The sequence below is a fragment of the Diabrotica virgifera genome, chromosome 10 (genome assembly GCF_917563875.1).
Source record: "Diabrotica virgifera virgifera chromosome 10, PGI_DIABVI_V3a".
In the NCBI taxonomy this organism is placed as follows: Eukaryota; Metazoa; Arthropoda; class Insecta; order Coleoptera; family Chrysomelidae; genus Diabrotica; species Diabrotica virgifera.
The window spans coordinates 9,858,509-9,872,145 of record NC_065452.1 but is presented as its reverse complement, the minus strand read 5'-3'; positions in this window follow the sequence as shown (position 1 = coordinate 9,872,145).

Genomic DNA, 13,637 nt, shown 5'->3' with positions numbered 1-13,637 from the left:
GACGTTTTTTTTGCAAATAACACAAAAGTGTGTATTTTATTGAAAAAAATGTTCTTAGCAAAAATATAGCTTATAAAAAAAATGAAAAATCTTAGGCACGCATGAAGTCGGTAAATACAGTAGAGGAAGAGTTGTAGCTCGAGAAAAGTGGGTTCTTATTCGTCAAATTCCAAGTCTAACATTACATCGTGAAATAATAAAAAAATTAAGCACTTTTCGGGCAAAACTCGTTATAACTTTTTTAAAGTCTTTAGAAAAAGCTTTATTTTTGTTTTTAAAGAAAACAAGTTTAAGCTTTAAAACAAGTTTAAGCCAGTAACGCTGAAAATAAAGTTGGTCCTTTTTTTTTGGTAAAAAAGATCGTAAACATTTCCGCTTAATTAGTATCCCAAATGAAATTAATCGTTACAGCTTTACTTAGATATGTATATTTATATGATCTGGATGTTTCACCATTTCAAAGTGCTTATTTTTGCAAAAAAAATTGTTTTAAATAAAAAAAATAATCTGAAATTTTGAAGGAGATGCCTTTTTTTTCAAAATTTTTCCTAAGAATATATTTTCGATGAAATAGGTACTTACTTTTTGAGTTATTTCCGAAAAACCGTCTAAAAACGTGTTTTTTTTTTGAAAAATGAACATATTCACTCGCACATAGCTCGAAAATTAGATACTTATTGACTTAGGTAATATAAAAACTTTATAGAACAACCTTTTATAGTTACTTCAACTTATCAACTTTCCAGCTCAAAAAAAAAAAAAAAAAAATTTGGCGGCAGACGAACGAAAAACAAAAACAATATCCTGCCAACATCACAGATCACAAACAGAAATCTTATCTATACGTAAACATACGATGGGAACAAATAAAGGTTCTTCTCAGAACCAACTGACTAGAGATCTCGGACCGTGTATCCGAGTCTGTCACCTTAACATCGAGGGCATAAGCCAGGCAAAATGCCAAGTGTTGCAAAAAATCCTACACGATAACGACATTGACCTGGTTGCCATACAAGAGACCCATACTGAAGACAAAGTCCAGCTTGATTTAAGGGGAAAGATACCTGGCTACGATTTACTGGGAGCCACCTATGATAAACATTACGGCGTCGCAACCTACATTCGCTGCAATATAGAAAATGGTTTCCTACTTTCTGCTTCCAATGAAAATAATATACATGAAGTAGTCACCAAGATTGGAGATATTACCGTAGTTAACATATACAAACCTCCAGCCACTACATGGAACCCAGAAGTGCTAAAGACTCGTCCACATCCTACTATATACATCGGCGACTTCAACAGCCACCACGAAATGTGGAAGTACACCACGAATGATGAAAATGGGGAGGCACTAGTAGAATGGTCCGAAGAGCAAAACACATACCTAGTTTTTGATGCCAAAGACAGAGGAACATTTAAATCAGCTGCATGGAGAAAAGAATATAACCCAGACCTATGTTTTGTCTCAAAAGATACCAATGACAGACCACTAACAACTGCGAGAAGTGTCCTTGCAGACTTCCCACATACTCAACATCGTCCGGTGCTTATCACCATCGGAATATCAATTCCAATAATTAGATCATATCCTCGACCCAGGTGGAATCTTAGAAAAGCAAACTGGAAGAAATTCTCTGAACAACTAGACCGGACCTTGAGCTGGGTCCCTCCAACCAGCAAACATTATGAGAGGTTTGTGGGCGCAGTAATAAGCACTGCCAAGAAAACCATCCCTAGGGGGTATCGCAAAGAATATGTGCCTGGATGGACTGAAACATGTGAAGACTTATACACGAAGTTTCTCGAAAGTGGTGACCGAGAAATAGCCGATGAGCTTTTACACAACATCGATACAGCTAGACGCCAAAAATGGATAAAGACTGTCGAAAACCTTGACTTCAAAAAATCAAGCCGGCAGGCATGGTCCTTGTTGCGGAAAATTGGAGGAGCTAACCAGCTGGAATCCAGAGAGTCTAAAATGTCTCCTAACAAGGTTGCCTCCCATATAGTATCTCTATCCAGAGCTCCACGAGATCGAACACATACTACCAACGTGAAAAGAGACTTAAGGGCATTAAAACAAATGAACAGAACGAACTCCGAATATTCAGCAAGAATACTTATTTCTGAAATCACACATGCGCTGAAAGAAATGAAATCAGGTAAAGCACCTGGGTTTGATGGTATCCATCCAGAGTTCTTGATACACAGTGGTGCATACACGAAACAGTGGCTTGCAATGTTCTTTAATGATATACTTCAGTCAGGTAACATTCCTTTCTCACTTAAGCGAACAAAGATAATTGCAATTCCGAAATCGGGCAAATCAAACGATAAGCCAGAAAACTACCGCCCCATAGCTCTACTCAGCATGGTATATAAACTATTAGAAAAGCTTCTCCTCAACAGAATTAGTCACAGGATACTAGAAAATGTCCCCATTGAACAAGCTGGCTTTCGCCCTCATCGAAGCTGTACGGACCAAGTGCTGTCATTAACAACTTTTATAGAAGCTAGTTTTCAAAAGAAACAAAAGACAGCAACAGTATTTATAGATCTAACAGCAGCATATGATACTGTTTGGAGACAGGGATTAATATATAAACTGGCCCGCATTATCCCCTGCAGAAAGATAATTAACCTCATTGACAACATGCTGACCAACAGAGCCTTCCAGGTTATAATGGGAAAGGAGACGAGTAGACAGATGAAACTTAACAATGGTCTTCCACAGGGTTCTGTTCTTGCCCCTTTACTCTTCAGCCTCTATATTGCTGACATGCCTGAAACCGAATCTCGGAAGTTTGGATATGCTGACGACTGGACCCTTGCAACAAGCCACCAATCGTTAGAAACTACAGAAATCACTCTCACGAATGACTTATCCATCCTCAGCGAATACCTTAAGAAATGGAGACTACAGCCAAGTACTACAAAAACTGAAGTATCAGCTTTTCATCTAAACAACAAGTTGGCAAACAGAGAATTGCGAGTGTATTTTAATAACAAGCTGTTAAAACACAATAAATACCCGAAATACCTTGGGGTTACTCTAGACAGAACGCTCACATTCAGAGAACACCTGACGAAAACAGCAGCAAAATTGAAAACACGCAACAATATAATACAGAAACTCTGCGGCACTACATGGGGGTCCACAGCATCAACATTAAGATCCTCTGCTCTTGGCCTGATATATCCGGTGGCAGAATACTGTGCTCCAGTGTGGCTAAATAGCAGGCATACCCACCTGGTCGACACCCAACTAAACCGTACTATGCGTATGATAACAGGCACAATTAAGCCCACCCCTACAATGTGGCTACCTACCCTTAGTAATATAGCACCACCCAACCTACGCCGCGAACATGCATTGGTTAAAGAATATAACAAAATAATGGACAGTCGCCAGCTTCTAGTCCACAACGACATCCCCGATATTCTTGGAAACCGTCTCCGATCCAGGTTACCCCCTCTACAATCTGCTCAAGCGCTGCAGCAATCCAACTTTGACTTAAATACCCGATGGAGAGAAGATTGGGAAAGTAGGACAGATCCGCATTACCATAGTCTACCGGACATCATAGGGAAACCTGGCGAATTTGAACGTCCCTGTAAGATTTGGGCAGCCCTTAATCGAATTCGAACAAACTGTGGAAGATGCGCCGACTCCCTCCACAGATGGGGTAAACTCCCCTCGCCTTCTTGTGACTGCGGCGCTGCAAGACAGACGATCAGTCACATTGTTCAGGACTGCCCACGCAGAGCATACACAGGCGACCCTATAGACTTTGTAATGGCAACCGAAGGGTCAATCGAATATATAAAAAAATTGGACATCTGTTTGTGATGCATTGTATAATGCATAAATCTAACTATATTCTGTGATATACTTAAGCCATACGCTAAATAAATAAATAAATCCAGCTGACTGGAAAATTATCGTCAGACTACTGGCGATATCTTCCTATCTACGGAACTTGGTCAGGAACTACTTCACAGTAATGTTTTTATAATTGCAGTCTTATCCAGTCATGTGGTGACTTTGTGATAACTTTTTTTTAGAAGCCTTGTTATAAATGCGTCGTACTAGATACAACTTGTTTACTGTATATTTTCCATTCATTCATGGTATCAATTTCAGAATTCAGGGACTCTAACCAGCTTGAATAGGTCTAGTGGTTGGATATCATATTTTTGGAATCACTTGGAAGTCTCCAAAAAGTGTTTGTCGCCTGCGTTTGCATGCAAGATGTTTCTTGTTCAGGTTCTCTGCTGTAGTCTGAAGCTTAAGTCTTCAATAAATGGCCCCATCATATGCAGGTGTCCCTTCAGAAAGTATAATTATAATGGGTGATATGAATGCTAATACGCGACACCTAATGGTAAAAGAGGCAATCGATTATGTATGTATATATGAATACTAATATAGGTAAGAAGCCGAAGTTCTATGCCACAACAGGAAAGCACTCACTGCATCATGAAACAAGCGAGAATGGGGAGTTTTTGATACATTTTGCCACCAGTAGAAACATGGTTATAAGCTCCACATGCTTCCCACATAAAGACATACACAAAATGACATGGATTTCACCAGATGGAATCATAACCAATCAAATCGACCGTGTGCTGATAGACAAAGGGGCAGCCAGTAGTATCTCAAATGTAAGAATACGACGAGGAGCATGCTGTGGATCAGACCATCTTTTACTACAAACCAAATTTAGATGCAGAGTTAACAAAAAAAGAAACGAAAGACAACAAAGAACAAACAAATTGGACGTGGAAAAACTGAAGATTCAGGAATGTAAAGAAAGTTCGAAGAAGAAGTCGCAAATGAGTTAAGGACGCTAGAACTACACTTCATAGAGGGCAAGTGGAATAATATCAAAACAGCAGTGCTGACAGCAGCAGCTTCCACCCTGGGAAACAAAAAAAAAGAGAGAAGAGGAGCATGATTTGATGACGAGTGCCGACAAGCAATAGATGAAAGAAATGAAGCACACAAAATGTATATAACAAGAACACGGGAAAGACGAACATCATTTGAAGTCGCAAGACGAAAAGCAGACAAGATATGTAGAAATAAAAAGAGAACCTATGAAAATGGACAAATAGAAAAAAATGGAAGAAAATTTCAAAAACAGCGGAATTAGAGGGGATTATGAATACCCAAAAAAGATAAAAAGTGGGTATAAACCTCAAACAAGTCTATGTAAAGATGAACGTGGTCAAATAATCAGTGACCAACAGAAAGTCACAGAAACCTGGAAGCATTAGTTTCAGACCCTACTTGGGACACAAGTAGACATGGACGGTGAAATGGGTACGAACTACATAGAAGAGAATGAAGTAGAGAATGAAGTAGAAGCTCCAACCATAGAGGAAGTTCTCGAAGCTATTAAGGCCCAGAAAAACAATAAAGCCCCGGGAGTTTACGAAATACCAGCAGAATTGTATAAGGTAGGTGCTAGGTAGGACTACCTAGCAAGTCACATTCACTCGCTCATCAAAGACATATGGCAAGAAGAGAAAATACCCGACGACTGGAAGAAAAGTATAGTATGCCCGATCTATAAAAAAGGAGACAAACTCCAGTGCAAAAACTACCGTGGAATTTCACTACTATGTACAGCATATAAAGTCCTCACGTATATTATAAACCAGCGGCTCCAACCACTAATAGAAAATATTATTGCAGAGTATCAGACAGGCTTCCGACGGGGAAGATGCACATTGGATCAAATATTTACAGTCAAACAGATCTTGAGAAAATCATGGGAACACGAAATTGATGTCCACAACGTGTTTGTAGACTTCAAACAGGCATACGACTCAGTCAAAAGAAACAAACTCTACAATATATTGGCTGAATTGGCAATACCACACAAGCTAATTAAACTCATTAAAGCCACAATGGATGAAACTGAGGCATGTGTACGAATACAAAACCACCGGTCAGACTTTTTCTTTCAAAATTTCGCAGGGACTAAAGCAGGGAGATGGCCTGGCCCCAACTTTGTTTAACCTTCCACTGGAGTATGCGTTTAGGCAAATGCAAACTGGACGAGGTAACTTACTGACCAACTGAACGGTTCAACTGGCCGCTTATGCCGATGATATTAATATTATGAGTAGAACATCAATAGGAGCACAGGAAACATATGCAGAGTTAAAAACGCAAACAAAAAGGCTAGGTCTGGAAGTTAACACAGAAAAAACAAAAATAATGATACAGACGAGAAGAAATATAGTTCCACAAAACATTATACATCAAGATAACATTGAAACCGTTGGAAAGTTTACATACCTGGGAGTAGAACTATATGCTGACGGATCAGAAGATGGAGAAATACGAAAGAGAATAACGCAGACAAACATAGTTTATTTTGCCCTCTCCCATATATTTCGGTCTAAAAATGTCCACCGAAATACAAAGATGAGAATCTATAAAACCTTAATTCGACCAATAACATGCTATGGCAGTGAAGCATGGGTCCTGAAAGAAACATCCAAAAACAAACTTGACACATTCGAAAGGAAAGTACTGAGGAGAATACTAGGACTTGTGAGGGAAAACGGAATCTTCAGAAGTCTATACAACAACGAGCTTTATCAACTTTATAAGGAAACACCTCTGTCAGACTTCATTAGAATACAAAAATTGCAATGGGCTGGACATGTGATAAGAATGGGAGAGGATAGACTACCAAAAAGAGCACTGAATGCTAGAATGCAGGGAAAGAGACCTGTTGGAAAGTCAAGAAAGCGCTGGGAATACACAGTAAACAGCGACACACAAGCCCTTTTAGGAGTCCGTGTATGGAGAAGAACAGCCACAGACAAGCAAGGGTGGAGAAAAAAATAAAGGAGGCCAAGGCTCAATTTGGGCTGTAGTGGCGTAGAAGAAGAAGAAGTGTCCCTTCAGAAAGTGGGATTCATCTGTAATTGACTTCAGTTTTTTGACCCTGGAAAGTGAAACTAGAAAGAAATTAGGAAGGTAAGGTCTTTGAGATTCTTGTGAAGACAACGCTGAAGATGCAGATAATGGAGAAATGTGGCATCTTCTACAGCCAATATGGGTTCATTAAAGAAAAATTTACGGTACACGCCATAAGCAAGATCAAGCGGGATGGTGGCTTTATTTTTCCTCGATTTAAGAAATAGACCAGGGCTCATCTGTAAAAATATTAGCACATTTGGACGTTGAGAGGTGACTCAAATTTTTTTGCAGAAATTGCTTAAAAATAAGTCAAATAATAATATTTGAGTTATCCTCCCTCTCAAAAAGGTCCGGAACATTGTTTAAATAATCAAAATGTCAAAAATGAAGGAAAAATTCGATTTTTTTCTTCGTTTTTTGATTATAACTTATAAAGTATTCATTTCCGAAAAAAGTTGTACTGACGTAAAAGTTGCGTAATTAAATTTACTATAATATAGAATTAGTTAAGAATTTTAAAAATAGTCACCCTTGTTGCAAAATAGCAATAATTGCGAAAAAAAAACATACAAAAACAAGTATTCGCATTTTACGTTTTTCAACCATTTATGCTACACTTAGGACCTTCATATTTCACGTAGAAAAACTTTATGATATAGTAAAATAATACTGCAAATTTCATTAAGATCGGTTCAATAGATTTTGCAAAATAAATTTTGCAATCCAGCTTTCGCAAAAAAATTCATTTTTTCAAAATGTTACAGGACTGAAAATAAAGCAGGTAGCAAGTTGAATTTTTTTTGCGTATAGAAGTGTACTGTACCTTTCATTTGCAATTTTGCAAAATTAAAATCAATTAACTACCACGGCGTCAGGAATTTTTTTAAATAAACATTCATTATTGGTGCTACGCGCAGGACAGCGGATAGTTTGCTCTTATTGGGCATTCCAATTACCTTTGATAATGATTGATACATTTTAATTTTTATTACATTTCGGTATAGATAAATAAATTTGTTTATTGCAAAATAAAAACACATACTCTATCCTTTGAAATAACACTTTTATTAGCAAAAACTTTATTGTTTATATATTTTAACTTAGAGAATAAAAGTTTATTATTTTTAAACATATGCAATTGTTTAAACAATATTTCACAAACAATAATAAAATTAGTTTGATTTTTGTGGAATTAAAATATTAAAATACAACAAAATATAGAGTAAGAAAATAATATGTTAGATAAAGATTAGAAGAAATTTTGGTGAAAATCAACTTGTATGAATCGAACACCGCTGTCCTGCGCGTAGCACCAAAAAGTAAAGTTTATTTAAAAAATTTCCTGACGCCTTGGTAATTAATTGATTTTAATTTTGCAAAATGAAAATGAAGGGTACAGTACACTTCTATAAGCAAAAAAACTTTTAAAAGCAAAAATTTCAACTGGCTATCTGCTTTATTTTCAGTCCTGTAACATTTTGAAAAAATGAATTTTTTTGCGAAAGCTGGATTGCAAAATTTATTTTGCAAAATCTATTGAACCGATCTTAATAAAATTTACAGTGTTGTTTTACTGTATCATAAAGTTTTTCTGGGTGAAATATGAAGGTCCTAAGTATAGCATAAATGGTTGAAAAACGTAAAATGCAAATACTTGTTTTTGTATTGTTTTTTCGCATTTATTGCTATTTTGCAACAAGGGTAACTATTTTAAAAATTTCTTACTAATTCTATATTGTAGGAAATTTAATTACGCAACTTTTACGTCAGTAAAACTTTTCTCGGAAATGAATACTTTTACAGTTATAATCAAAAAACGAAAAAAAAAATCGAATTTTTCCTTAATTTTTTGACATTTTGATTATTTAAACAATGTTCCGGACCTTTTTGACAGGGAGAATAACTCAAATATTATTATATGATTTATTTTCAAGCAATTTCTGCAAAAAAATTTGAGTCACCTCTCAACGTCCATCTCAAAACAGATGCGCCCTGGACTAAAAATGCTTTTAATAGTGCTAGCTGGAAAATTATCGTTATCTCCCCATCTACGTACTTGGTCAGGAACTACTTCACAGTAATGTTTTTATAATTGAAGTCTCATCCAATCTTGTGGCCTCCCACCCCCCAAAAACGTAATTTTTTCGTTTTTATTTTTTAGGTAGGACTCAATTAATTAAACAATTTCAAAAAATTCGTAGGAATAGTTTAGACTTTTACAAAACATGTCTATTAAAGACCCGCAGGTTGAGCGTACATAACCTATTTATTTCTTTTGAAATAAAAAAATATGAAAAAAAAATTTAAGAGACGCTTTTCTTTAGTTACGAGTGACTAAAATTAAAAATATTATAAAAAAATCAACTAAAAGGCAAAAAATAAAAAAAAAAATTAAAAAAATCTAACACATGCGTCAAAGAAAAGCGTGGCGCGTGTTCATCGAATAAACGGTTTTCACCCCACGCTTTTATTTAACGAATGTGTTAGATTTTTTCAATTTTTTTTTGCTTTTCAGTTGATTTTTTTATAATATTTTTAATTTTAGTCACTCGTAACTAAAGAAAAGCGTTTCTTAAAAAAATTTTCTCATATTTTTTTATTTTTTACTTTTTAGTCTTACACTTTACAAACATTAAAATATACCGTCATGTTTATTAAAATATGTATAAAACATATGATGTACTAACATGAAAAGAAGTCGGAATCGTCAAAAAATTTGAAACTTCATTGTTTATTAATGAAGCATAACGTAAACAATTAACGTAAAAAGTGAAATTATGTATTGTTCATATCATTAGCAATAAAATCCGTAAAAGTTTCAAGTTTTTACATTGTAAAAACAAGAGTATTTAAGCGTTTTTCATTAAAATCGTTTTTTTATTTAGACAATTAATAAACATGAAACATTTTTTTTATTAACTATTCGTTTATTGTTCCCGCGAATGCGTATGTCTGCAAATTTTCATTCATTTGCATTGAAGAAAAGGCAGTCAAATTAACGTCTAAAGATTTGACGCAAACTATTGAACTAAATAAAAGCGTTTAAAAAGCTTGTAACTTTCGAGATGGCTGCAGGTCTTTTTTTTATTTTGTGTATTTTATCAAAAACTATATTTCTATTTTTTTACAAATTTTTCGTAAGGTGCACTACCTTTAAAAATTTGAAAAACTCGCTTTTAGGGGGTTTTTGGCGATTTTCCCCATTTTAGAGACTTCCAAATAGATAAAATTAAGGTTGTTTTGTAGGTTATATAATTTGAAGTAAGTGAGTCCTCTAGGCTAGGATATTCAAAAATGGAAGAAACACGTTCAAGCCCCCAAAAAATACTGCCCAAAAAACCCCCACCTTTAAGGGGAGTTTGGACGTGTTTCTCGCATTTTTGAATGTCCCAAAGGACTCAATTAAATACTTCAACTTATAATATAACCCATAAAAAACATTGACATGATCTATTTTGATATCTATAAAATGGGGAAAATTTACAAAAAAAAACAGGTAAAAATTGAATTACCAAAGTCTTATTTTCTGATAACATAGAAAGTAAAAAATGGAAAAAATGTAATTATGGGAGTTAGGGTATTTCGCCTATCTTAACGTAGGCACCCTTTAAAATCATGTTTTAGCAAGATAGAAACCACTTATTATTGTCAAAGTATTCTTACTTGTACTCAAGAGTTTAAAAATTATAAAGCTATTTGCAGAAATGTAATTCATTTAGTAGTTAAAAAAAATCCAAAAGTCACCAATAATTAACGCATTTTTTAACAAAAAATTGCAAATAACCCGGAAAGGAAGAATGTTTCGAAAAAAAAAAATACCAAGAGAGAAAAGTATTTATTTCGATGAGATATGTCAAAAAAAACTCATTCCGATATGATTCGGTGAAATTGTTAAGTATTTGTAAATACCAATTTCCGGACCACAATTAAAAAATATATATTTGAACTTTGAAAAATATATCAAATCGCATAAAAAATAGCAGTGCAGTAGAAATACAGAAAAAATTAGTCGGTTTATGGGGGCCACCTAAAAGGAAAGGAAATGTATAGGTTTTTATTATAAAATTTAATGTGTATTCGAATTGTAGGGATACCTACACCGTCTTTCCGCTAATCAATCATCTTCTGGCGGATACTAGTCCAGAGAAATAAGGTTTTTGTCGGGACACTTGAGCAACCAGGTTTCAAATGGATTTTTTGGGTACTATATACCTAATACATTATAAATACAAAAATGCCCGTCACAGTTCGGACGAGAAACTTAGTTATTAACAAATAAGGGTCGAAAATGGAAGTTTTTTCATTTAAATCGCTACAGGTAAAAATCGAATGATTAAATATCTTATTTATAATATTCTTCTTTTTGTAGATGAGCCAAGATTTAAAATGGCACTTTTTGAATTTTGGTCCGATCCTTTTTTGTTTCGGAAAGTGCAAAATAAGACTAAAATTTCAAAAACAAAAAATGTGCTATAACTTTTGCGAAAATGGCCTTAAGAATTTTATATTGCACAAAAAGTTGAGTCAAATATTCCATATAATGCACAAAAAATTTGAAGACGATTCGTCAATTAGTTTAAATTTTATTCAATTTGTTTATCGCAAAGAGCTTTTTTAGCAATATTATTGTTCAAAAACTAATAATGACATAGCAATTCTGTGGAAACCAAATAAAAGAATAATATTTATATTTTTAAAGTATTGAAAAAAATCATTAAAAAGTCGTTTTTATCACTCCGAAAAAAGTTTTGTGAAATAGAGTCATTTTTGGCTTCTAAACAATTTGAATAACCTTGTTAATATTGACTATAGAGTAAATCTACTTTAGGATTTCAAAAGCTGGTATTTTTATCCGAATTTTCAGGAAAAAAACTTTTTGCCTAGGTTAATTAGGTTCAAAGTTAGCCACTTTTATTATTTAATTCGCAGTTACTTCTATATACATCAAATTCTCCTGTAACAGTGTTAGTTACCATACTACTCCGAAACGGCTTGGACGATTTTTATAAAATTTTACACATTTATCCTGTAGGACGTTGAAGAAGTTTTAATCTATTTTTTATACCCATAAGTTATAAGGGGGGTTGCCTCCCTGACATTTGTTTTTTATTTTTTTGGACAAAATTATCTACCTTAATTTTATATGATGTAGAATTAAAAAATACATACAACCCTTAATTTTCACTTTTCTATCACCAAACCCTATTTGTTAATAGCCATCTATGTATTTCAATCTATAAAATTCTCCTGTCACAGTGTTAGTTTCCATACTCCTCCGAGACCGCTTGACCGATTTTTATGAAATTATATATGTATATTCGGTAGGTTTTAGAATCGGTCGTAATCTATTTTTCATATCCCTGAGTGATAAGGGGAGTTCCCCTTAACATTTTGTAATATTAGGTGGGGTTGTGTGTACATAACGTACTCTATAAGACTACGAGTACATATAACTTAAAAAAATTATAATCAAAATCTATTAACAAGTTCGAGCGATAATAATCGCAGCATATGTTTGCAGAATCAGTTTCATTTTTTGAGTGCACTTATTTTAGTAATTCCCCTCCACCGACCACGAATTAATTCCGTTCGGATGCCATTTTTAAAGCTTTATTAACCACTCTGTTGAAGTTCAAAGTTGACTCAAACTTTTACACATAACCTATATATCTTCAACTTCAAAATGGGTCTAGTTAGGTTGCTTAATTGTTATAAACAAAGTAGCCGTCAATTAAATAAAAAAAAGTGGCTAACTTTGACCGTAATTAACCTAGGCAAAAAGTTTTTCTTTGAAAATTCGTATAAAAATACCAGTTTTTCAAATTACATTGTAATTTTAGCCTAAAGTCAATATTAACAAAGTTATTCAAATTGTTTATAAGCCAAAAATGACTCTATTTTATTAAAATGTTTTCTGAGTGATAAAAATTACTTTTTAATGATTTTTTTAAATGCTTTGAAAATATGACTATTCTTCTTTCATGTTGTTTTCACATAATTGCTGTATTATTATTATTTTCTGAACAATAACATTGCGAAAAAAAGCCCTTTGCGATAAACAAATTGAATAAAATTTAAACTAATTGACGTATCGTCTTAAAATTTTTTGTGCATTGTATGGACTGTTTGACATAACTTTTCATGCAATATGAAAGTCCTAAATTCATTTTCGCAAAAGTTATAGCAAATTTTTTATTTTCGAAATTTTAGTTTTATTTTGCAATATCCGAAGCAACAAATAATCGGACCAAAATTCAAAAAACGCTATTTTAAACCTTGGCTCATCTACTAAAAGAAAAATATTATAAATAAGACATTGAATTACCCTATTTTTACCTGTAGCGATTTAAACGAAAAAACTCTCATTTTTGACACTTATTTGTTAATAACTAAATTTCTCCTCCGAACTGTGACGGGCATTTTTGTATTTATAATGTATTAGGTATATAGTACCCAAAAAACCCATTTGCAACCTGGCTGCTCAAGTGTCCCGAACATGGTATATTTTTGCCTTATTTCCCTGGTGTATACGGTAAATTTGTCAATAACACAGTCAATAATAATAAAATACAATCCATTAGATACTTATCATAATAACCCCAAATTTAAAAATTTTGATTTTCAAGAAATCATAAAGTCTGTTATTGATTGAAGGAACTACTTGGAAGAGTTTTGTTTTGTTTACTTGGTG